This window comes from Pyxicephalus adspersus, chromosome 1, assembly GCF_032062135.1.
Source record: "Pyxicephalus adspersus chromosome 1, UCB_Pads_2.0, whole genome shotgun sequence".
Taxonomy (NCBI): Eukaryota; Metazoa; Chordata; class Amphibia; order Anura; family Pyxicephalidae; genus Pyxicephalus; species Pyxicephalus adspersus.
Genome location: NC_092858.1, coordinates 24,107,537 through 24,133,372, shown reverse-complemented (window position 1 = coordinate 24,133,372; position 25,836 = coordinate 24,107,537). Strand labels below are relative to the sequence as shown.

The window sequence follows — 25,836 nt, the reverse complement described above, 5'->3', positions numbered from 1 at the left end:
TGTGCATGGGGGGATCTTCACAAATAACACTGCACTACTTATTATTTTATTATTATTTATCTGCTCTCTATTTATGTTAGGCAAAGGAGATGTTAGAAGTCCAACAGATTTTAAAGTCCCAATAATGAGGATCTTTACAAGGATGTTACAATTAATTTACTATCAAAATGCATTTCTTTTGTATATAAAAAAAGCATAATGATACATTAACTAAAAGAGGACAAGAACATTTAAAAGCCCTCTCCAAAGCACATACAAGAGATACAAAGACAAATGAAGAACTAGGGAACACGTGTATAAGAAAAGGACAACAGCACAACACATATCAGGTATAAATATCCACGCTACAATGAAAGAGTTAATTCTAGGGCCAATATTTATAGAAATCTCTAAAGTAGTGTCTGCATATGCTGATATATCTTGTTTATATTAACAAATGGAGAATATTTCGGAAACCAATATATATATTTAAAATGGGTACTAATTTAAAATTGTTCATTTTGGAATACATTGCAATCCAGTTTTACATGCAAACAAACCAGTTAGGGAATAAACAATTTTTTGGGATTCTCCTAAAAAAAAAAAAAAAAAACTGTTAACCACCTAAAGATATGATGGAAAATGATTAACAAACATTCTCAGAAAAGTGACAAACATAGAAAATGTAATAAAACGTTTGTTTGCTAGCACTTTATAAGTAAACTGTGTTGAACCTCCTTTGACACTTTTAATGTAATCGAGAAAAGCATAATACAGTCATGTGAGATTGGGAGCAAAGACGTCATTGTGATATCAAGGTCCAGTTCTGCCCAATCCATACTGTTCTAATGTGCCATCTATAACTACAGATCTCAATGGTTGCTCTTAAAAATTCTGATATTTTTCTATTTATTTCAAACCTCCAAGAACCAAAGCAAAAAAAGTAAAAAAGAAGCTGTGGGTCTTCCCTCACATATTTATTACACATTAACATAAAATCACACTGAGCCTTTTATGTTTGAAGAGAAAAGCCAGCTAATCAACCTAACTGCAACAACCAAATATTCCACAGGCTGGAGCTGTCACACCACATTTTCTACTGAACATCCAAACAGAAGCACAAGAAGCAAAATGTATCTATTGGATTGTAATATATACAATTCATAATAATAATAATATAACAACTACACTAAATAAAAAAGGAATTTTATACACATATGAGTAGAAAGTCGGATAACAAGAAAATATCAAACTCTTGAATAAAACACAGGTCATTGACAAACTACGCTATAATAATGGCATGTCAACTCCAAAAATATGATAGAGTTTAAATGCATTAGCAAAGCCTGGAACTGTCTTTCATTACAATCATCAGTCTCTATTTTTAAACTGGATTCCATAGATTGGGTGCAAAGCTTCGGAACAGCTAAAGCTTCACTCTTTTGCCAACCCCCTACAAATACTTTGCCCCTCCAGTCTTTAGCCCAATCATTCTTAACCAGGATTCTGTAGAACCCTAGGGACCCTCCATAGATTGCTAGCAATTCCTTGAGATTTGGCTGATAGACCTCCTATGTGATGGTGACCTCAAAGTCTTGGCAATGCCACATGGCAGTGTCAGTAGCATGGCACCAAACCTCTTTGTAAGGGGACATTCTTTCTATTGGTCATGAGTTAGGTGTATTTTTTTCTGATCTCCAATGATTTTACCAGGGGTTCTCAAAGACCTGAAAAGGGTAAACGGGTTGAGAAAAGCTTCTCTATGTAACTTGCTTGAGTGATGTGGGTACAACCCAATGGCTGGTATTTGGTGGTGGGGTGCTCAGCCTCCATGGATTGCAGTGGCATGATGATATCCCAAACAGTGGTGACAACAAGAGAAAATGGTGGTGGTCCCAGAGAGCTCAATCATTACCACGTACAGTAAAATAATTCAAATATAGCTCCGTAATTTTGTTCATCTAAAAAAAACGCTATAAAGGGATTAAATCAACATTTGTGGGGGGAATTAGCTGAACATGGGAATAAATATTTAAAGAGTTCCTCTACCCATAATAGTTATGCAGCTATTTTTTTCCATTTTTTAACTTGCCATTCCCGAGCAAGACTTAACAAAGAAAAACCTTTATTTCCTATGTAATGAAGAGCTATCGATATATTGATCATTCTAACAAGAAGTCTATCAGCATGATGTAAAAAAACAGGACATTGAAAATGGATTTTAGGTTATATATACTGAATAGCTCTTCTTTCCAATCTCTGATTTTCCATTAAATTGAACATCTTCTATGAAAACTAACTGTGATAGGAAATAAGTGACTTCATTTACAACATTTATTTCCATGGAGAAGTAACAGGTGTCCTAGGTCTTGAATAGTGAGTCTCCTTACCACTGGTTGTTGGTGTATAAAGGTTTTCTGCTTTTATCTTGGAAAGAGCTTTTTGTTATTGCATTTATTAAATTGGGTTTGCTCAGATATGATTTAATGATCTCAAATTTTTGACTCATTTTAATCTAAAGTAAACACATCACACACATTCACATGTTTATAATTATTACTTACTACAATTACTTTTGTGTCCGTGTGTGTATATATATATATATATATATATATATATATATATGAAGCTGGTATTGTCTTTTTAATAGAAGAACAGTTAAGAGCCAGCTAGTGGCCAAGAGGTTGCCTATTGCCAAATATTGGTTTAAAAAGTCCTAGCATGCACCATTTAATGCCACGCATCTTGCCTTAAAATATTATGCATGAAGAAGGAGGGAATGGAAATTTTACAGCTGACATTTGTCACAAAAAATGAAATGTGTGGTTGGTCAGTAAACTATGCCATTCAGTAAATATTCCAAGTTTAATAAAGCCATCATGCTTAATATTGGCCCCAAAGCATGCAAAAGAGAAAGTGTTGTCAACAGTATTTTGTCTATGGCTGGGCCACTATACAAAGCCATGTTTCTGCTCCAAAAATCCATCTCCTGTTTTCAAAGTATGACAGGCAACGTACCTAACCATTACTTTGCAAGGCTACCTGATAGAAGGAGGAAACACTAGATCACCCTGCCCCCCATACCTTTGGCCCCCAGGCACCGGTAGCAACTTGAGTCACAAATGTGGGGTATACAAACATTAATGTATAACTATTTCTTCACAAAGCTAAGAAGTTGCAAAATTTATGTACCATAGAGATTTAGAGCCATTTTGCTATCTGCATTCACTGATTTCACTTTACTTCCTGTACCAGAAACAGAAAGCAGGAGGAAATTTGTAAAAAGGGAAAGTGAAGGAAAATCCGCTCTTAGAAAGTTTTTTTCAGGGGATGAGGACTGTTATTTAATTTTCTCTAGCCTCTTGTTCCAGTTTTGTTGGCAATCCTAAAATGTTGGAATCTCTATTTTATTATCGTATTATCTTTACTATACTGTGAACAATGGTCACCACGTTTAATAAAGACTATAAAGCTGGATTCACATTAGTATTAAATACAAGCACTGCTTAAAAAAACTGGTTAACATTGCGCCAAATGGGCTAATTTATTACTTTTTATTTGGCTGGCACTAGTAGGCAGAGACATTGCTGTGTGATATTTGAACACTACGGCTGATTTATTAAAGGTATCCAAGGCTGGAGAGGATACACTTTTTTTGGTGAAGCTGGGTGATCCAGCAAACCTAGAATGGATCTGTTCCAGAGTTGAATATGCTTGCTAACAAATAGCAAATTACTTTTAAGCGATCCACTCCAGGTTTGCTGGATCACCCAGCTTCACTGTGGAAAGTGTATCCTCTCCAGCCTCGGAAAACTTTAATAAATCAGGCCCTATGTGTAGCTACCAGCAATGATTTGCTTATACAAGCTTTTTTAAAATTGCAAGCAGTTCTGAGTTTGTAAGTGGTTATTTACAAGCAGTTTCAATACAAAAAAAAAAGCGAATTGCTCTGCTAAGCTATTGCAGTGACAGCCTGATATTGTTAGTATTTGACAGCAAGTGCCTGCGGAATGTAAATGCTGCTGTAAAATACCGCTAGTGTGAACCCAGCCGTTATCTTCTTAACTAGGACACCCTAAAGCAAATATAAATGTTTAATACAAAAAGAGGTTTACATACACTTTAAATAAAAAATGCATTTTATATTGCATTTATAATAAAACAAGGTGTGTTCATTATATGAAACCTGACTCTATTGCACACATCCACCAATCAGATTCTTCAGCTCTGATGTTAAGTGTAGTTCTGAAAATTGTCTTTGTATTCTACAAGAAGTTTGCTCTTCTCTTTAGAACTAGTGATGCATTAAACGCAGCATGCATATTTAATGTCTGTTCCTGTGTACATCCCGGCAAAAAATTGCCAACAGATGGCTGAACGGACGAGGGATTTCAAACACTGGCACTGCGATCTGGAGAATTCCATGGTGGGAGAAGATGGCACTGACTTACAAGATTCAGCCACCTACATGCCACATGGACAGACGTGCGTACACTCCAGAAAAACACAGAACAATCCCTTAGTAAGATGGGAGGTAACGTCATTGTTACATTTCCAAATGTGGTTTTGTTTTGCAGCAATTTACTACTAATAAACCACAAAATAATATAAAATGACTGTAAATAACAAAATGGATTTCATTTCCTATGAATCTTTTAGGATTAAAGGACACATGGCCATGTCAATACAATACAATCTTCTTTATGTCCCATTTTGGTGATAGGATAAGACAGAGAACAATCCCCAATCTGCAGTGTCCCCATCTTCAACACTATAATTGTTTTTTGAAGTGTCGGGAAAATTGTCCTGACCCCAGAATGGAGATATCCAGTGTTACTTTTATAAGAATAAGGCATTTTGGTTTTTCACTAAAAGGTTTTTTTACAGATTAGTTTAACTTTTTCACAGAGGCTGAGCTGGGACTGAGGGTGCCAGACTAAAGCTACCTACACGTTAGATATTAGTCATCTAAGACAAACAGCGAAAATGTGCACATCTGTTCCCTAATCTAATTGATTAAGCTGCTATAGCAGATTGATGAATGACCATCACTCCTATGGAGGAGAGAACAGCGGGGTGCCACACACTCATCCTCCCCCCTCCTCTCCCTATAGAACGGAACAGAGCTGTGTGTGCAGCACCCATTCATTAATCTGTCACTTGAAACTACCACTAAAGATTTTGTCTAGTAAAAAGAATGTTACTGTACAAGGCTTTACATCTCTGCTGTGAAAAGAATGTTTTTGATGTATGGAGGGAAGAAGATAACCATCTGGTTGCAGTGCAAACAAACCAGGAAGACTACTGTAACAAGTAAAGTATCAGTGAGCAAAACTTTTTACATGCAGCTCTCCTCTTAACAGGATATGACCTAATCAGGCAACATGACTGCTTGCAGCACTACTGTACCATGGAATATACCCCCCATGTTAAGAAAAAGAGAAGAGGGTGTTCTGTAGTCCTATCCCAGAATGTAAATGTTGATCCTTCTTGCTTAAAATACGATAAGTGAGCGCTGTCATCTTAGGAAAAGGAATGTTCTGTATTGGCACCTGAAATTATTTTACAACAGTTATATATTATAGTGTAAAAAGACAAGAGTTGCACTCCAAATAAAGGAAGCAACATATATGATTAACCGCAACACATCTACCCTTTTAATACTTTTAAAATTTTCGAAGACATCCACAGCTCTTCCTATCCAGATCACTACCAAGTAACTTCTTTACATACAGAGTAATAAATGTACAAATTACATAAAATATTACTTCTGGTCATTGCATTGGATAAACTATGTGCCCATGGTCAGCAGGTCTTCATGTTAATTGTAATTAGGAATTGGTCACTGAATAGCCATTAAAACAAGAACAGCAGGAGGTCATTAGAGTGAGTGATAACAGGAAATTGTTAAGTCATATGTAACTGACACCCCTTATTCTTTACAATTAAAAGATTTAAGTGGGGATTTTATTCATCTACAAGTTGAAAATGATTTAATATTTTAACTTAGAAATGTTGGTGTTATATTATTGTAATATAAGTGTTTAACATGTTGAACTTCCCCCTGTTTTTTTATAGCGCAGTTAAAAGGCTATATTATTTTGATACCAGTAATCTGAGCTATTGGTCACTTAAAACATCAAAGCTGCATGTAATAGAAGTTTACACAACTGAAATAAGTGACCAGCATTTACAACAAAATGACTAGAAGTACTTTATGTTATAAGAAGCATGATGGTACTTATGCAGAGAATTATAATATGCAGGATAGTCAAACACAGGGTATACATTATATTTTCATTATACATTATTTCTAGTTTTGATTAAAACATATTCATAAGGTCTGATGAGAAGTAGGTTGTGCTAATGCACCTACAATGTTCTCCCAGAATAAATTTAGGAATTGTGAATCTAAGACTCCATATATATATTCATTTGTAGTAGACACTTTTAGGTACACTTTATATTACTTCTTCATGTTTCAATATTTTTTTAATAGAGTTTTATCCCTGTTTCTTTTCTCTGTTCTCTTTTTTGTTCTCTGTCTTCTTTTATCTGTTCTATCTATCTGTTGTCTATGTTTCCAGAAAAGAACAAAAAAAAAAAACAAAGGACAGGAAATACCTCAGCTAACGAGTGACTCTGCTAACAAATTTTTCAGCCAACGAAGATTTTTTTCTGCTGTGTTTCGGCCTCGGCTAACAATGATGGACTCCGCTAACGAATGCGTAGTGGATGCGTGATAACAAACTGCAGCTGTATTGAGCTGAATTGTTTTCAACAAAGATTTTGGTTAATGGTTGTGATTCTGGAACAAATTATCTTTGTTAGTAATTAATAATTTATATATTGTTGTTATTTGTGATTAATATGTTATTTAATATGTTATGTTTAAATATTTGTTTAATAAAAGGCCTGCGGGCCATTTAAGCAACGTTGGTGTGTTTAATGTGTATAGGTGGGGTGGGTAATGTTTGGGGGGGTGTGAAGTTTAAAGATTAAGGGGAATTTAGTTTGGGGCGAGTTGACCGAGCTATGTCTTGCAGCAGTCATGGATTCTTGGAGGACATACCCCAATGAAATCACCAAATGCTGAGCCCCAGATGACCTAAGAACCTAAGAACACAAGACAAGTGTTCCTTATGGCTCCATATTTAAATGTCTCAAGCCAAAGGCAGATATGGGGTAACAAGGTTACCAAGTCATAAAAACTTAACTAAAACTTAACTCAACTAAACTTAACTCAATTGTTTTGTAAATTAATATTTGTTCTAAGTGCCAATTATTCAGTGTACAGGATGTTATTTTATGCAATGTTCCAGATATCAACATGCAGGAAAAACAAATTAATCTTACTTTAATTGACCTGTCATGCAGACTAAGCCTGTTGCTAGGACAGTTTTATGTGATTGATAACATTATAATGATCAAAGCTTAAACTGACAGCAATTTAACCGCCCCCTGACAAACCTCACACTTCCTATACTGCAATTACCTTTGCAGCTGTGCAAGAGAAAAACTCCAGCTTTGAAATGTAACTGTAAGCACCTTACTGACTATAGACTATTTTTTAAAGTGGGCCTGCCAAGCACCAACACCAAACTACAGCTTGAATTAACTAGTAGTGGTTAGCCACATTCAACTGGACTTATTCTTGTAATGTAGAAGATGTTTCTCTGGCTTCCTTAGTTCTACCAGTGTAGGACGTACCCCAACATTTATATCCACATCACACCAACACCCTCATTCAATCATTATAGAATGCGACATGGCAGATGGTAATTGTCCAAGACCAGGAGGTATGGCGTTTGTTGAACCACCCTGTTCTAGGTACATAATCCCAACTTTGGTGTCAGAAAGTCTGCAAAGGTGTTAAACCTTCAAATTACAAGGATGAAGATGTAAATTATTTTCAAAACATCGGGGTAGACATGTTAGAACAGCATTATAGGTAGAAGACAGATGATGTTGAAGGTCACACTGTTCAGAGACTATTTTCTAATTTGACTTAGACAAGTGTGCTTGGGAGGGAGGTTTCCTCTTCCTTCCTTTGAGGATAGACGCTAGTGCCATCTGTGCCATTCTGTAATGAGGACAACCACACCCCTGCTTTAAAGTACGGGCATCACAAGGAAAGTAAGTGGGTAAAAATCTCATCAAAGAGTCATAAACAGAATTTTAGGTCTTCTCCCCCCTTTACAAAACTGAAAATAATGGCTGGAGTTGGAATTTAATGTAAATTATTAGACACAAAATATCTTTATACTGCAGCTAAAATTGCGTTTTTGCATGCAGACAAAGGAAATTTCTCATCGCATCCTTTTCTGGTGACACTGAATAAGAACATGACAATGAAAACCTCTAGGACCTCTCCCTGTCTCTAACCCTTTGGTGTTTCCTTTAAATGAACTGTGATACTGAAGTGTTCAGGAGAATAGAGAATTGGAACTAAAGATGAGTACTAAGCAGACAACAGAATCACATATTTAGATTTTTCTGCCAATCAGTCACCTTTGTTCCATAAACATTTTCAATCATTTAAACAATATCCTTTCTGTGAAACATTTAGATAAATTGAGAATAAACCCCCACGACAGAAAAGCAAGAAGTCCTATTATCAGAGTACTGATTTATAATCACTTTAGGAATTTTTTCATCATGGTTTGTTCCTGTAACCAAGGAAGCGTGAAAAATATCTTTGTACAAGGTACAATTAAAACACTGCTTTGAAAAGGACAACGCTTTCCCTTTATTACCAGGCAGATGAGTCAGTAACATTCAAAAAGGTCATGCTGGATCCTTTTGTAGTTTCCCACTGGTTTAGTTCATCAAGTAAAGCTCATTCTACTTTGCTACGAAATGTTCCACCAAAAGAAACGACAGCAACATATGAATGGCAAGAAGATGGTAAAGATGTGTACTAATCCTCAGTTTGTTTAATGCAAAAGAAGGATAATTATGTAATATGTGCAAATGATGGAACCACACAAGGCTAAAAAAATGGAAATACAGTGCTCACAGTGCCCAAACTCCATGTTTCATTTTTCTAGGAAATAAAGGAAGTAGTATTTGTAAATTGGTAACTGATCTGTTTTTCTTTTTTCCTTTTTTGTTTTTTTAAAGTATAATTCTGGTCTTACTAAATGATATATCATATATAGTAGCAACACCAAGAGACGTTATTTAATTTAAAAGGGCCTGTTGTCAGAACATGCATTTGAACCAAAAAATTGCCATAATATTACATTACATTTTTTTCATCAAGGGGCTTTCCTCTAATGCAGAGGTCGGCAAACGTAATGCCTAATGCCGGTACTAACTACCTAAATCGGAGCTGCCTGAGCCGCATGCGGCTCTTGAGCCTCCTCTTGCTGTGGCTCCCTGAAGGGAATTGCCTCTCCTCCACAATGCATACGGAGGAGAGATAATGTTCCCTATTTACCCCGGCGGCAGAAGTGTTAACGCCAGCCGGGGTAAATAGGTAACATTCCCTCCCCTTCGTATGCATTGTGGAGTTGAGGGAATTCCCTTCAGGGGGCGTTCCTGGTGGGGGCGGAGCCATTAGGTTGGGACTCGAGAGAGAGTCCGGCCTAGTGTGCTCCTGCCCACCCCTGAAATGGCCTAGTGGCCCAAAAAGTTTGATGACCCCTGCTCTAACATAGTGAAGTGAAAAACCTGGAAGAAGGATGGCGGTGCTGGAAGTAACGGCGAGCCCCAGAAAAAAGAGGGACTCACTTGGACTTGGTTTGGGGATGGATTGAGGGCTTTTTACAGATAAAGATAAGTGAAATGTATTTTTTTTTAATGAAAGTTCTGCCTAAATATATTTTATGTATGCCTTTTACCAGTAATAGCCTTTTTTATACAAACATCCCAAATCCCTGAAAATGCTGCTGGGCATCACCATCATGGATATGATATCAACAGCCCCAGCAGACTCACAGCTGTCACTTAAATAACACTCTAAAGAAGCCTTTCTCACCCAATGAACCTTCATGTGGTTGCTCGGGGTTACTTGAGTTTGGGATTACTGACCTTCCATATCCTGGTACCTTCATAGTTCTTGAGCCAATGTAACTTTTCAGAACCATCAGCATGACACCAGAGATCATTTTATTTTATTTTGTCTTTAGGGTGGCATTTAGACCGCCACTGTATTGGGGAACATTCTTCCTGCTGACCACTACCGTAAGGAGCACTCCACCCACTGGCAACCAATGAATTGGTTTTAATAGAGATTGCTCAAGACTTGGAAATAATTAAAAGAATTCTTCTGGGATAAAAAGATTGAGAAAGGTTTCTCTACAGTAATACTTTTTTTCCCTAGGAAATACATAAAAAATTATCAAAAAATATTGAGGAAAGAAAGAAAAGCAGGGTTTTTAGCACAAAAAGAGAGAACTGTATTAATAATCATAAAAGTATACAAAGTAAACTAATTCAACATGTGCCACAGTATTTTCTTCTTTCTTCTTCATCTCAACAAAAACAATTCATGTGAATATATATATTCATATTAACGTATATGAATTGTTTTTGTTGAGATGAAGCATGTCTAGTGCCCCATTGGGTCAGTTTGACACTTGGTGGACCCCAAGATCCTATTGGTCCAACCTTAAACCTGTCAAATCGTTTTCATTGTATGTTGTATTTTGTGACCTTCTTAAGCCTAATATGTACACTCTGCGCCACAAGAAAATATTGTGGCACATGTTGAATTAATTTACTTTGTATACTTGTACGATTATTGATACAGTTCTTTTTGTGCTAAAAACCCTGCTTTTCTTTCTTTCCTCAATATTTTTTAACAATTTATTGTGGGTTAGCACTTAGTTCTCTGAAGAACACTTATTAATACATACCACCACCTATAGCTGTTGGTTTAATACATAAAAAATTAAGTAGAGAGGGCAGAGTGTACTGATAGCCATTGAGAGTATATGGACACTCCTAGGAGGAGCTCAACATCCAACAAAAAGTTCAGTCATAATTTAAATAGTATATATTTCAGACAAAATGGGGCCCTGGGCAAATATGAAGTGGGAGCATCGATTGCACAGCATTCCAGCTCCCTGAACCCCTGACATTTTGTCATTTGGGACCCTGGAGGATGTTTGGAGCTCCCTGGACAATTTCCCAGTTTACTCTAAAACCAGCCCCTCTATTAAATACCAAATAGGTCTGTGTGGTCAATTTTCTTCTTAATGCATGTTAAGAACAAGAAAAAGAATCTACTCTCACAATGTAAAATAAACTTCTTTTTTTTTGAGGGTGTGTTAATTTGTGTAAAAAATGCGAGAATTCAGTAGAATGAAATGAATTTTCCAACAATTCTAAGAAAAGCAGTAAAATAGTTATTTGATCATTACTATTGATTCAACAACTTCTCCGTTCTTTAGTAATGATTTACTAACATTTAACCAGTACAAGGAGATGTGTTTACAATATCATTTCCTTCCATAGAAGGTAATGTAAAATACACTCAGATTGTGGTGTCCAGCAGTTTATAAATCCTTTTGCCACGGGATCTAATTGAAACACTATCTACAAACAAGCAGCTTTTGATACAAGAAAAAAAATTCCCCGCTGCTAGCATTGCACTGGAGATTTTGGTTGCAATCAAAGCAAAAAACAGATGAAAACCTGATCTGGGAGTATAATGAAAAAAATGTGAAAGCACTGAAAAGATAAGGCAGGAATACTTGATGTGAATGTAAAGGCAAATTTATTTTTTTTAGCTGTGAATAAAATAGATATAGAAAAACCCTCTGTTAAGATTTTATGGCCCCACTTGTGGACAATAACCTTACTGATTTGGCCTTGTCTTCACTGAAAATAGGGGGAAACCCAACCCTGTTATTGGAGCAGTGCCAGTTTTAAGGTGGGGTAAACTGTGCAATTTCCAGGGCCCCCAACTTCTCTAGTACACCAACTGGCACGGGTGCAAGGAACTGGAATGGTGTGCATTTTGGGCCCTATTTTATATTTGGTCAGCGCCCCATTTCCCATTTTCAAAAAGGTTATTTGCTTTGGAGAGATTGTATCTTTAGCAAATAAAGGAAAATCTCCATGGGGTAAAGACAAAAAATAAAAAAATATATATATAGTATATAAAGTATATGCAATATTAAATGAAACAAATGTGTATGTAAAGGGTTTCTAGACATTTCCAGCAAGTTCCCAGGCTGTCAAACACTATGTACATGAGAATTATTGGGAAATTATACATATCTGTAAAAAAAAAAAAACAAACAAACTGGACCACCATTACCTTTGATTGTACATTGCAAGGACGGGGTCCACAATACTTTGGTCATGCAGTACTTCCTTTTAGTTAGAATAATATCCTTGTGCTTTAAACAAAAGTCCATCATAGGCTGTTTCTTAAACAAACAACTTTTTTAACCATCAGTTATTGATGTATAGGTCGTTTTCATTAAAAAGGTCATTTTTTCTGCTTATGATGGATTAGCCCTGCTTTGCTTACAGCCCTGATGTTATAGGGAGGTATTATACACCTCTCTGGGATAAAGAAGGTTACTACAGGGAATTTTATTCAAAATTACAAGGAAAAATGGGGGAAATGGGGGAGACAGAAACATGTTTATAACACATCCAGATCTAACTCCTTGCAAGTATACTAAAAAAATATGTCAGGTTCACACTTTTCTGTGTAGTTCTACTTTAAAGTATACCTGTATGCAGGGAAGAACTGGAAAACTCTGGGCTAGGGGGCAAAACACCCCTTTTAAGATTTCTGTGGGTTTAAGGATGTGTGTATATATATATATATATATATATATATATATATATATATATATATATATTGATCACCTATGTACCTTGTTGATACTTTTGTATCAGGTTAATCCACCCCCCAGTTATGTATATTATTGCATTGGGGGGGAAATTTTGTTTAATAACCTTCTTTTCCTTTGGTATTTCCTTTCTCCCCATAGGGAGTTTGTTACAAATTCTCAGAGTTTAATGTTCTTTTTATTTGAGGACATGTTCTCCTATGTCCTGGAGTGTCTATTATTGTAACCCGGTGGCCCTGTCCCCTCCTCTCCCTCCATGGGTTATTAGGTGCTTTTTTGTTACCTGATTTGTTTTAAAGTACAAATTTAATCTTTTTTATTTTTATTTTTTTTGCTTCTTGGTTTGTTGTATTTTAAAAATTCAAATAAATTCCCGAAAATGCTGGCTGCTTGGCCTTTTTGCTGATCCATATACTTTGTGGGTGAACAATCCAGAACAGATACGCAGATCAGGAAAGTCATCATAGATTAGTCTATTCGATCCAGTGTTAGGAACGATGATAAACAGTACGCTGCAGTCTCAAACATCTTGTGGATTTCTGCCTTTTGCTACATCAGATGGATGTCACTTGGCTGCCATGGACTTATTTTGTCCATGTTCTTCTTCATCATCCTGCCATCACTTATCTCATTTATTAGTACTATTTTTATTCTTTTTAATAAACAAAGCTCCATACTGCTAATACTTTTTGTTTTCTTTTTTTGCATCCTTTTGAATTTTGTAGTTCTGTGAGTGCTCCAATCTAGACAGAGCTGAGGATGAAGTTCAATCATCGAGTCGAGTCTAAGGCTATGTTTAGACTGGAGGTGAGGTTGTGGTATGGGGCTACATGTATTATCTCAGCCATGGCAGCCCCATAGAAAATTAACAGGGGGTAGGTAGTGAGCGGTTCAGTACAACCTACTGAATTATTATTTAAAAAAGCAAAAGTGCAGGAGGTCAAGGGCCTACTGCTGGGAGCCACACAGGAATGCTTGTTACTGCAGCAAGTCTAAACTCAGCCAGTTCAGAGGCCGTAACACCAATTTATAATGTTGCAGTATGTTATACTGACAATACCTATAATTTTACTTTATTTATAATAGGATGAAGTATCTGGATATTTACTGCATTCTTCTCCTGGTACAGCCACATGGGCAGACTGGATCTAGCTATATATTTATGTATATCAGGGTTCTCCCCAGCTCCTTTTACCTGGGTGTACCACCCGGCACTTTTCAGTAACCACCCAAAAACAGCCAGTAACCACCCAAAAAGTTGTGTCACAATACAAAGGCTGCCACCCGCCTACAATTTCTACCCACCCAGTTTAAAATAATCTGGGGAAAATACTGTATATATATATATATATATATATATATATATATATATACACACACACACATAATCTCTTTGTAAAGGCTATTCCACAAATCACTATATAAAACACAGTAGTAAAACCACATTAACAGTTACCTTAAGGAAATCCTTGAAATAGAACATACTCAAAGAAAGTAAACTAGACATTCCCAATATTCAACTATTCTAGTCAATGAGGCAGCAGTTAATGTTTCTAGACACCTGTGCAGTAGATATTTTTAAGAAGAAACTAATTAGGGCTATAAGTGGAAACTGAAATTGCCTGAGAAGACGGTAAAATTAATAGGACAAAAGTTAATGTATATGATTAAGGATAAAGACATCTCCTAGAGAAAGTAGTGAGTCAGTTTTTCATTAATAAGGTTCTGTGTAGTATTACGTACAGCATGCAATACTCAGCTCAGTTAAATATAAATGATATTTCACTATTACATGTATAGAAAGGTCTCTACTATGCTGATGACTCCCCTGAGAAAATGCACACTTGCATTTTCTGACTGCTAAAGAGAGGCACTGAGGTCAAAACATAAATAAACTTTTCTTATTTAGATATTTTGGTGCTCCCAAAAGCCGCATTTATTGTACATAAAAGAGGAATAAGTTATATATATTCACTGTATAATTATTGAGATTAGCAGGACAAGAGCCCTGTCTTTTCAAGCTTGCAATCCAAGGCAGCCATTCTCATCCAGGGTTCCATGGCACCCCAGAGTTCTTCCAGTGGTTGCTAGGGGTTCCTTAATCTGTGGCTAATTGAGCTTTAATCTGAAGGTTCCTAAATAATTATGAGACTAACATCACTTGGCACAGCCAGAGCCATAACATTAGTGATCTTTTTAGCTTTCAGTAAGGGTTGCATTTGATGTGATGGCCATGATTTCTACTGTTCCAATTAACCCATTACAGCAGGGATACTTTGAATATTATTTCAAGGATTGAGAAATAAGAAGAAGGTTGAGAAAGACTGATCAAAGGGGATAAGAGTTGGAAAACCAAAGAAAAGGGGAGTTGGTAATCTACGTATCATGGATGTAGATGTTTACACGTGTAGTTTCAGTGCTCTACAACAGAATGTGGTGGCTACAAAGGAAGACATTCTAAACAGAGCATGAATTGTAGCCACAAGCGTTACGGATATAAAGTTCTCTGCGATGGATATGGTATTTATGGGGACTAACCGAACACATAATTATAGAATAAAAGGAAGTAATGTATCATTAAAACATAAAACAAATATGATTTACTGGCACTTTTTATGTTCTCTTGTTATAACAAATATCATAAGAGATGATTGGTGATTGATTTAGTATTTTTAAATAACTGTATTCTGCTTTTCCATTTTCCACAAAATTTATAGAATATATTATCTTTCAATCAATACAGAAGCAAATCCAATCCATCTGAATGTTGTGCTTAAAGAGTGCAGAGACCCATTCATTACTAACCACATAATCCATACTTATCAATATAATCATAGCCTATCCACAAAGCTAAACACAACTCTCTTATTTTTTTTGTTTGCTGCATTCCCAGACAACTTTGTGTGCTACCCCACGCAACAGTCATATTATTCTCCCACTATCATTTAGCCGATAGCCACATTTTTTTTACATGATTAAGCTGCCAGATGGGGACCAAGATTTAAATTCAAAATCCTCAGGATTTAAGACCCCAAGATCCATTGTCTGACATTGTTGTACTTGGTAATAACAAACTAGAACACATGCTGCACAACAAGTTTATTTCCCATTCTTATAAAAAGGGCAAAGCAGATCGGCAAACCTTTAAAAGCCACATTTTTTCATCTTTCTTTTAAAATCATTAACTAAAAGTGTAGCGTCATCTGAACCTACCTGACTCTCCTGTTTATAAGAATGTCAGGTTTAATCTCTGTGTAAAGAACTCCAAATTCCAATCTAAAATCAATGGCTGTAACCCAATTTGTTAAAGTTATTTAAAGCTACTTTCACAGGTTGCTCCAAAAGTGCAATGTGGCACCTAAAGTGCACCAGCTCCCAAATTGTACATTGAATTCTCTACCCAGGCCTGAAGATTCCACAAAATATTAAGCAGATAAATCATTTAGAAGCATAACAAGATTTCCGTGGTGCAGTTTATCCTTTTTTACCTAGGTTGTGCCAAGTAAGCAGTATTTGATCTCCAGCATCTGCAAGGGTACCACTAACTGTACTAACTGCAAGCTGTATGTGGGGAGTCCCCTGCCTGCCACTGAAGATAAAGCAAAAAATAAATGGATTGCCTTCCATAAAGAGCAATTACTCCCTATGTTTCCTCACTCTCCCGAAAACTGTATTTTGGGGCGAAAAAGGAGAACAAAAAGCAAAATAAGGGTAAAGTTATTGAGCCAAAGAGAACCATTTAAAGTCAGGGACAGAGTGGAGAGAGGGAAAAGTGCAAAGTGCAAAGTGCAAAGCAGTGGATGGTGTAAAGAAAATGAAGATATAGCTAGAAAGAAGAATGAATACAAAGATAAGGAGCAAAGATGGAAGAGTTCAAAGAAATAAAAAGTAGAGGGTAAAATGCAAAGACAGGGAATGGATTAAGGAAAGTAAGGTGTGCAAGGATAGGGGTGAAGTAAAAAGAGGGATGTGTATGAAGACAGGAAATTGAGTAAATAACTGAAAGAGTAAAAAAAAAATTTCAGCCCTCGCCAAATTTCGGAATTTGTTCCAAAGCAAACCTTCGGGTACGGCTAAAACCGGCTCATACGGTAAAAAAAGTAAAGAGACAGGAATTTTGTAAAAAGAAGGATTATGCAAACATAGGGAATAGAAGGGAGGAGAAGATAGGATGCAGTAAAAGGCAAGAGGTCAAAGAAAGGGAGCAGTGCAAAGTATAAATAGAGGATAGAGTGCAAAGACAGGGCATAGAACACGGAAAGGGAAGTTGCAAAAGAGGAAAATGAGGAACGATTGGAAAATCTGGGGGAAGGGGGTACAGGAAAATAGATGGTAGCATGAGTTAGACAAGATTGCACATGAATCCTTTACACTGGATATGGTGCCTAGGATCTTTAATAATATTAGGAAAGCACATTTACATATTATATCAGTGATATAAAACTTCAAATAGTGAGAACAGCAATCCTAATGCATAAGTAATAAGTTTGATTGGCCAATCATACACTTAGCTATTAAATGTACTCTGGGATATCAAAGTTGTAATGTAATGGGTCACTTTTATGCTTACTGTAAGAACATAGAGCTTTTACTGGATTCTACAGCATGTTCTGATGTTTCATCTAAACATTTATAAAAATGGATTAAAGCTGAAGGTTTATTTTGAGTGCCACTGGTGGAGGAGGGAGAGAACAGCTGTATCTTCTAGCGCACTTCACTTTCTCGGTCATCACTGACCCAGATCTAGTCTCCAAACACTTTAACTCCAAATACTGTAACAATAAATAGCAGATCTGTGCACGTCTGTGTTGTTAAGAGGAGTTAAATTTCAAGCATTACTTGTGTGCCAGATGGACTGTCACCGCATTGATTTTATTCCAGAGATTAAATGATGTCTGTGTTCTGGCACCGGATATTGTCTTGGAAAATGGAGCGGAGCAAAATGCAGTAAGGATGCAGAAGTTACAGAGAAATGAGTTGGATTAGGATTGGTTTCACAAAGGGTCACAGAGAGAACAGTTAAACTCTTGGTTTAGACATGGGTGGAGCTGAGCAGATGGAGCTAATTAACATTTATGAGCCTTTTTAATGAAAACAAAAGCAATGTGATTGTACATCAACCAATTAGAAGACATTTTACATCATTTTAGCCACTCTATAATTGATCAGAAATAAAATCTATTGAAATCTAGTGCCTTATTGAACATCATTACTGTATGTATCACAAACCCAACTCCAACCACATAGCTAGTAAAAGATGCACGAAGAGTCAAAGCTTCTTTTAGGTTTTTAGCATTGTCTGGGGTTCACCAAGAAGATCTTCCTACGAGGGTGTGGGTGTTACAGGGCCAGGAATACACAGACAATATTACATAAAAGGCAAATCTGCCCATACAAGACACAGACAACAATAAAAACCTATACACAAAGGAAGCAGAAAGTTGTGAAAGTCATTTTATTAGGAAGGGCATGGATCTCTGCAAGCAACTGGATTTGTCAATTAAAGCAATATAGCTTTTCTGTATTAGCCATGGAAGATATGTTGGTTAATTGTGTTTTCAACGATCAGAAATCAACTGAGTGAAAAAACTGTGACTTTCTACTTTATTTATGTACAAAATATATGAGCCATTTTTGAAGCCTGTCTTAGCTTGCACCTTCCATTGCCCAGTGATAAAAACCTGCACTTGGGTTTGAAAGCAAATTCCAGGCAGATTTTATAAAAAAACACTAATGAATATAGAAAAATTTAATAAAATATCATTAAATGCATTATTAAAGCAGCTATTATAAATAACTTGACTTGGATGACTCCTCATATATTCTCCTGTACAGCGAGAACGAAAGTGTAGCACTAAGGATCACCCAGCAGTCTTTTATTCACATTTGTTGATGTGCAATAGAAGAGAGCAGAGAGATGCCCCTCACAGTCTGTTGCTGATACATTACGGTCCAATATCAAGCTTGGGGAAAGAAGGAGAACTATATATGTTACCTACATGCAACAGGCAAGGGGCAAGTCACCAAGCTGGATTTACTATGTGATAGGTATTTATTTTTCTCTGGACTAATTGGACAAAAACATATAATTTGCCAGCAGGTAAGAAAATGTATATTGGTAATCAGTAGCTGACTACGTTGCACAGAGTAAAACATAACATAATATCACAAATACAGATGACTTTGCTTCCACCAGACTTTTTCTTCTTTGCCTTTCTTAAATTGTGCGACACTCATAATTTATACTATGTTGTACATCAGTATTCTCCCCAGTAATTCTTTTAAGCTTGGTGGCATGAAGCAGTAGGCGGGTGGTAGCTGGTGTATTGTGACCCAACTTTTTACTATACTCCCAAAAACAGCTGGGTGGTTACTGAATTGTGCCAGGTGGTGCACCCGGCTAAAAGGGGCTGGGGAGAACACTGTACATCATTAGGGTAATGTCCCCATACTAGAAATGGAAGAAGCACGGCTTAGTTGATGGCACAATCATCTAGCCAGGGTAAACATGGCTGGGGACTCCCTCCTGGTCAGACCAAATGAATTCAAATGCTTTGCCTATCCAATCACCTTCTCCTTCTTGCACTGTCTAAATATATTAGGCATTTGAGGTAATATTCATTAAAATTTTAAGATGCACAGTGGAAAATCTGCTGCTCAAAACAGCTCATAAAAAAATGGAGATACTAGTAAATAGGAGGTTTTGGACTTGAATACAAAAAAAAGCTAATGTTTCTTAGGAGCAACCCCATTATTAAACACTGTTGGAGACATGACTGTGTTTAATATTTCAGGCACAAGCAAACATGAGACCTATTTAGGTAATTAAGTCTGCAGAAGGAGAAGGAGCACAATTAGGCCTGTTGCTCCAGAAGGGCAGAGCAATTTTCAAGACATAAAAAGATCTTGATAATTTAATATGTTCATCAGTCAGTCTTAAAGTGAACCCGGGCCACCGAAGTATAGCTGAATAATATAATCTTTCAAAATGTGCAGTTTACACATTTTTACAGAACTACAGTATACAGCTCATTGCCAGACTTGAATTTGTTAATATGTAGCTGATATCATATATGAAAAACATCTAATCAGGCCACTCCAATGAAATCATATACTCAAACATAAATAAATAAATGGTCTACAGTCATAAAGATTTTACTATATCGCTGGTTCCTCCCAAGCCATTACTGGATGCCACTAAGTGCGCTTTCAGAGGATATAACCCCAGCCCATAAACTTACAGAAGGCCTCCATTTGATGGATTCTTTAGGGAATTTTAACAGAAAGAAATACTTTGGATTGTAATTCATAAATGTTTCTATTTTGAATCTCTGATGTACTCAGAATCATTTGGCATTTTGTAAATGTTAACATAAAAATAATTGTTCTCATATGACAAACCTGCTGACTGGACAGAAATATTCGAGCTCTTGGCTGCATTTTTACAGTTGTGTTCACTGATCAGTTTTTTTTCTTACATTTGTCAGTTAAAATAAATACATAGACTGATTTAGGAAAACTGGGAGAAAGGAAAATTAGAAGTGCTATATGTGGCAGACAATTAGATTCCACATGGATTTATCCGGTCAGAAGATAAAAGTACATTTTATCTAAGCAAACATCATTATAAAATATGACACTGCAATGGAAATGTTATATTGGCTGTCCCATAACAAAAGCAGTGCAAAGCTGGAGGAGTGATACAATTTATGACAGATTTCCCATAACATCCCAGCATGATTAATTAATTACCCCTATGCTAATTAAAAGTAGTAATGTGTCAATATTGTGTTTTTGGATAAAGTAGTAAAGAGTTAAAACCCCAGTCAGTTACAGTTAGGCCTGTTGGGGAAATTCCCCCTCCCTACACCTTCTGAAGGTAACAGAAAAGCACTACAAATTAAGGGAGAAATTTCTTAGACACACATTCCCTGAACAGTTGTCCCAATTGGAAGATTTCCCATTACTTCTTTTGGATTTCCCCTTATATTCAGTTTTAGTGACAATGCTCATGAGGGCAAACAACACTCACAGTGAATCTCACCAACAGCCATAAAAACATGACAGGTTCAAAACATGACCCAAAGAGATATAGGAAATATAGGTTATTTTCACATCTCAACTTGAAAAGCCAATATTGGCCACTATCCCCACCATTTCTGCCTTCTTAGTATGATGACTCTTTATAGGCCAAACTGGGTAGGCATAAGAAACTGAGAAGTATTAAAAGCGAACCCAACTTTTACAGGAAAGTCAACATTTGTATATTATTATTATTACACAGTATTTATAGGGCCCCAACGTTTTACGCAGAGCTGTACTCAAGTCCATAGTCATGTCACTAGCTGTCCCTCAAAGGGGCTCATGATCTAATGTCCCTACATTACCCATATGTACCTAATGTAGTCTAAGGGGGAAGCAATTTAACCTAACTGCATGTTTTTTGGGATGTGGGAGGAAACCGGAGTGCTCAGAGAAAACACACACAGACACAGGGGGACAATACAAAATCCATGCACATAGTGTGCTGGCCAGGATATGAACCTGTGACCTAGTACTGCCAAGGCCAGAAAGCTAACCACTGAGCCAACCATTCAGGTAAGTTAATATTTACATATACCTTTACAAGCCATTTCCCTAGACCTATGCTGCATTTGCATTTTCTTATCATGTACTACAGTTAACCTGGGATTGGGTCAGATTTAGGCTTTGTACACACATGACATGATTGTTGACCAATATAAACGATCGGGCTTGTCTCAGGCGAAAATCTGACATGTGTACAGAGGTCGCTTGAAGTTGTACATGGATCCATGCAGACGAATTCATGAATGACATACAGAGAACGGCCACAGTACAAGTCAATGGAGAATAGCACAGCAGAGTGCCACTCGCAAGTTCCCCTCTATCCCCTCTCCATAGAACAGAACAGGCGCTCTGTGTACAGAGTTTGTTCATCTGCCACTCTTTTGTCAATGGAAACGAACATGATAGAACATTTCCAGCAATGAAAATTACAGTTGTGTACACAGCCTTACATTGAAGCAGAGTTCCTATTATCCCCATGTTACCATCCATCCAATTGCCATGTTCATGCTTAGCATACCTCCTATCTACTCCATAATTATCTACTATCACGTCAGCAGATAACTTCTGATATACATTGTGAACAAGCAGGACAGAATACATAAAAATATTCTTAATATTCTTAATAATATATTAGCAAATTAGCATATATTCTATGTTGCACCAGGGTTGTGGTTCATCACTAGGGCTGCAGGTTACAGAACCTTCATGCTAGCTTGTTGTATCTTATTGCCAGATATTCTCCCTAAACTCCCCCTAGAATTCCCAGATCTGAGCAGCTGCGGGGATTCCTAAATATCTTTCTTCTGAATGTATTAGATAAAATAGATAAAAAAGATAAATACAAAACTGGCTGTGTTATAGTGAGACCTATATTATGACTTTGTGAAACAGACCAGAGACAGAAACTACTATATAGAGCTCTCAGTACTGAAATATTTGACAGCCCAAAGCTAAAATGTAACTGGGTGGAGTTGGCCTTTAAGCTGCTTGTAGGCCAGTAAAATACCATGTGATATTTCACAACACAGTAATTGATTTTTGAACAATAGCAAACCAGGGCATTGTTGAAATTCCTGGTTGTCTGCCAAAGACTTCATTATCCGAGGTGTTACATCTGCAGACCATCCATAGCTCTACCAATGCTAAAACCTCACTGAATTATCAAATTGTTGATATTGTTAATGTAGTTTCTGCTTGATCTCGGCACTCTCGTCCTTTTGCCTTTATGTGGAATTTGGGAAATGATATCTGCAGAAACCGACATGCACAGTTCTTCCACCCAATCAGCTGTGACCAAACAGAGAAATGTCACCGTTTCTCAAATAAATGACTTTCTGTGGATTCTGTCTGTCTGCAAACTCTCTTGCATGTTGAGTGCCTTTTATATCAGCAATTCATGTCACATTTTGGACTACCAGGAAACTTGCTGCTTAGCTAAAATTCATATATATTTAGGTAAATCAACATGATTGTTTTTAAAGTGAACTTTTTCTTGCTTATGCAGTACAAATAGTGGCTCAGTGGTTAGCACTCTGGCCTTTGCAACAATAGGTCCCAGGTTTGAATATCGACCAGGACAATATCTGCATGGAGTTTGCAGGTTCTCCCCGTGTTTGTGTGGGTTTCCACCCACATTCCAAAAACATGCGATGTTGGATAATACAAAATACCTACTTTTCTTTCACTTTATCTACTAAATCAGGGAAAGCTTCCCCATGCAAGTCACCAATAGGGATGAGCTGGAATGCCGCGAAAATTTCCTCGAAGTTCTGATGGGTCCGCAAATTTTGCGAAAACATCGGAAATCACTTTAGAAGGATTATCGCGGCTGAATTCATAAATACATTCGTAAAAACTGCTCCGCTCCCCTGATTGCTGTTGCCACCCTGTAGTATGTGTTCCTGGATAGAGTTTCTTTATCCAGGAACACAGGACTGCAAGTGCAATCAGTGAAGCGGAGCTGACATCTCCGCTCCCCTGAATGGTCTTGCAGGTCCCAAAAATTGGGCCTTGCCGGCCGAATTTACAAAGGCCGTTCCTGCCTACATGTTTGGTAAGCGAGTGCAGCCCAATTCGCTGCAAGACCGAATTTAATACGTTTGCTGGCTCATCCCTAGTCACCAATCATTGAAATAGGAGCTTACCAGATCTATGGACTACTATTTCACCAAACCTGGAAATATCAGGTATATACTTTGTACCCCCAGTATTGAATACTGATGTAAAGTAATGGCAGGGTACGTATATGCTGCTTAACATAAAATTAAAGTGACCTTGCAAAATATTTTTCATATAACATTTGCCTATTATTAAAGGCACAAAATACTCACCTTTGCTGGTTAATTCCCCCACTAAACATTGCTCCAATAACTAAAACTGGTGCACCAAAAATCCAATAGGAAACAGACACTTTTGGGATTGTCAATCTCCTAGGGCCTGCATCTCTCACTTGTCCCTTTAACCCCACATTAGGAAAATAGAATGAAAGCACTGATACCACACAAGACTAGCTGTCACACTAGATAATTTATAATGTAAAGAAAATCCATAATATGCCATATGGTATGTAACTATTTCATTTTTCTGCAGTATTTCTTACATTGGTGGTTCAGCAGAACCCTATGTCCCCATTCCTCCTTATACCTCCGACTCTGTGATCTGCAAATATGTACAAGCTCCTCGGCTGTTATGTCACTTCTAAAACTTGGTAGGAGGCAATGCAGCAATTTTACTCACTTGGGGGTCACTGAAGCTGCAGAGTTCAAGTCTTCTGATTACCCAGTCCAATCCTGACTTCTGGGAAGTGTGTCTAGGGGGGCATTGTCTTCTAATGCATCAATGTGATGAACACGCTGGTTTCTAATCTGACAACCATTAAGTCAGTTTGACAATAACATACTGGCTGCAAGGAACATGGTTCAGAACACTGACGCTCTGCTTGCTCAAGATCATCCGGGAAAGAATTACTATATTTTTAGTTTACAATCTGTCAGCTGGAGACAAATTACCTCCCATCAGGCTTGTGATTAATGTCTAACCTTCGAATCACATTTTAAGGCATGGAGCAACCTTATGAAAAATGCCAAAAGAAAAAAGCATAAAACAAGGAGATACTAATTTATACAAAGTAAGATCTATTGAAAGGGCCCAGTCAGTCGTAAAATATTAAACCTATTCTGACTTAGGGACACAACCTACTTGGAATGGATGGAACTTTCAGTCAAAAATTTATTTGGCTGAAATTTATTTTGCAGCATTTGCTGCCAGTACTCATATTTTCTAAAAAGCTCTGAATCTCAGCGCAAAAATAATAGCAGAATTTTGCTTCTGGGTTCTTAGCTCCACCTCTGCTGAGACAGGGCACAATACAAAGATTAGTGATTATCCCCAGTGCTAAATAATGGCTCAGATATAATTACATTAGGTTGGTGCTTATTTAAATAGATTTTCTACTAACCCCCTAGGTTCATTTAAGTTTTCTTGCAATCAATCACTTAGTGTCTTAGAGCTTCCCCAGTATTTATCTTTCCAGCTAGGTTTTAGATTTTCCCAGTAAATTATGTGTAGTCTATGTTAACACCCAAGGAAATGTCAGTGAAGATAGTGACCCAAGGTATCTTCCCCCCTAGTCCTAAATCAGCATATCTGATCTATGATATCTCCTCATCTTGGAGTACAAAGAAATCATTGATATCATGCATAGATGACACCGTTAAAGAACAGTCATTCCAAGACCACAGGCATTAAACTACAGGAATTTTCCTTTAAGTCATTTAGCAGTATGTGACATACTAGAACCTCATTAGTAAAACACCAGACAGATTTCACCTAATCCTAATAATCTTAGGGGTTTCAGTCTAAAGTAATGCTCACTTAATGCCACAATACTTCTCTAATCCCAGTGATTAAATCTGTTGTAATGCAACTGCTGAAATTAAACACACACACCATCCAGCCCAAGATACAAGCATCTACCGTATATATAGTAATCCATATGCCAAAAACTTCCCCGAACCTGTGGGGGAATATTTCAGTTTGTTCAGCAAAGTTATGTGCCCAAAAAATCGAATGAATATACAGAATGACCAGGTTTTCTATCAATTCATTTTCGATCCACAATAGCATGGATAAATTCCAAGATGACAATGTCAGAATTCATTAGGCTAAAATTGTGAAAATTAGACATTAACTTCACTGAGATGGGAAGGGTGTGCTGGAGAAGACTTTACATTGCGGTCCGACTCTCCCATCATCAAATTAATGTTGTGACTTATTAATAAACTTACTAAAACAATACCACAGTTAATATGTGTCGTAATGAAACTAAAGGCCAATGAAATTGACAAAAAGGCCAGTAAGAAATGTTGTTACCGAAAGTTTTCATTTTAAATGGCATGTAACAAAATGCCATGAAATGTAAACTTTTCTCCTATCCTGCACTTTTTAGTAA

General features: G+C 36.9%; 1 protein-coding gene and 1 long non-coding RNA gene across 5 annotated transcripts in view; one reads left to right on the top strand and one right to left on the bottom strand.

Annotated features, from left to right (window-relative positions):
- LOC140326019 (uncharacterized) overlaps positions 1–6,590 on the top strand; it is a 131,283-nt gene extending 124,693 nt beyond the window's left edge. The window contains exon 3 of the long non-coding RNA XR_011919769.1: positions 4,349–6,590. This is a non-coding gene — a long non-coding RNA (uncharacterized lncRNA). The remainder of the gene's footprint in view (positions 1–4,348) is intronic.
- DCLK1 (doublecortin like kinase 1) overlaps positions 1–25,836 on the bottom strand; it is a 208,796-nt gene that overhangs the window by 134,919 nt on the left and 48,041 nt on the right. The window lies entirely within an intron of this gene.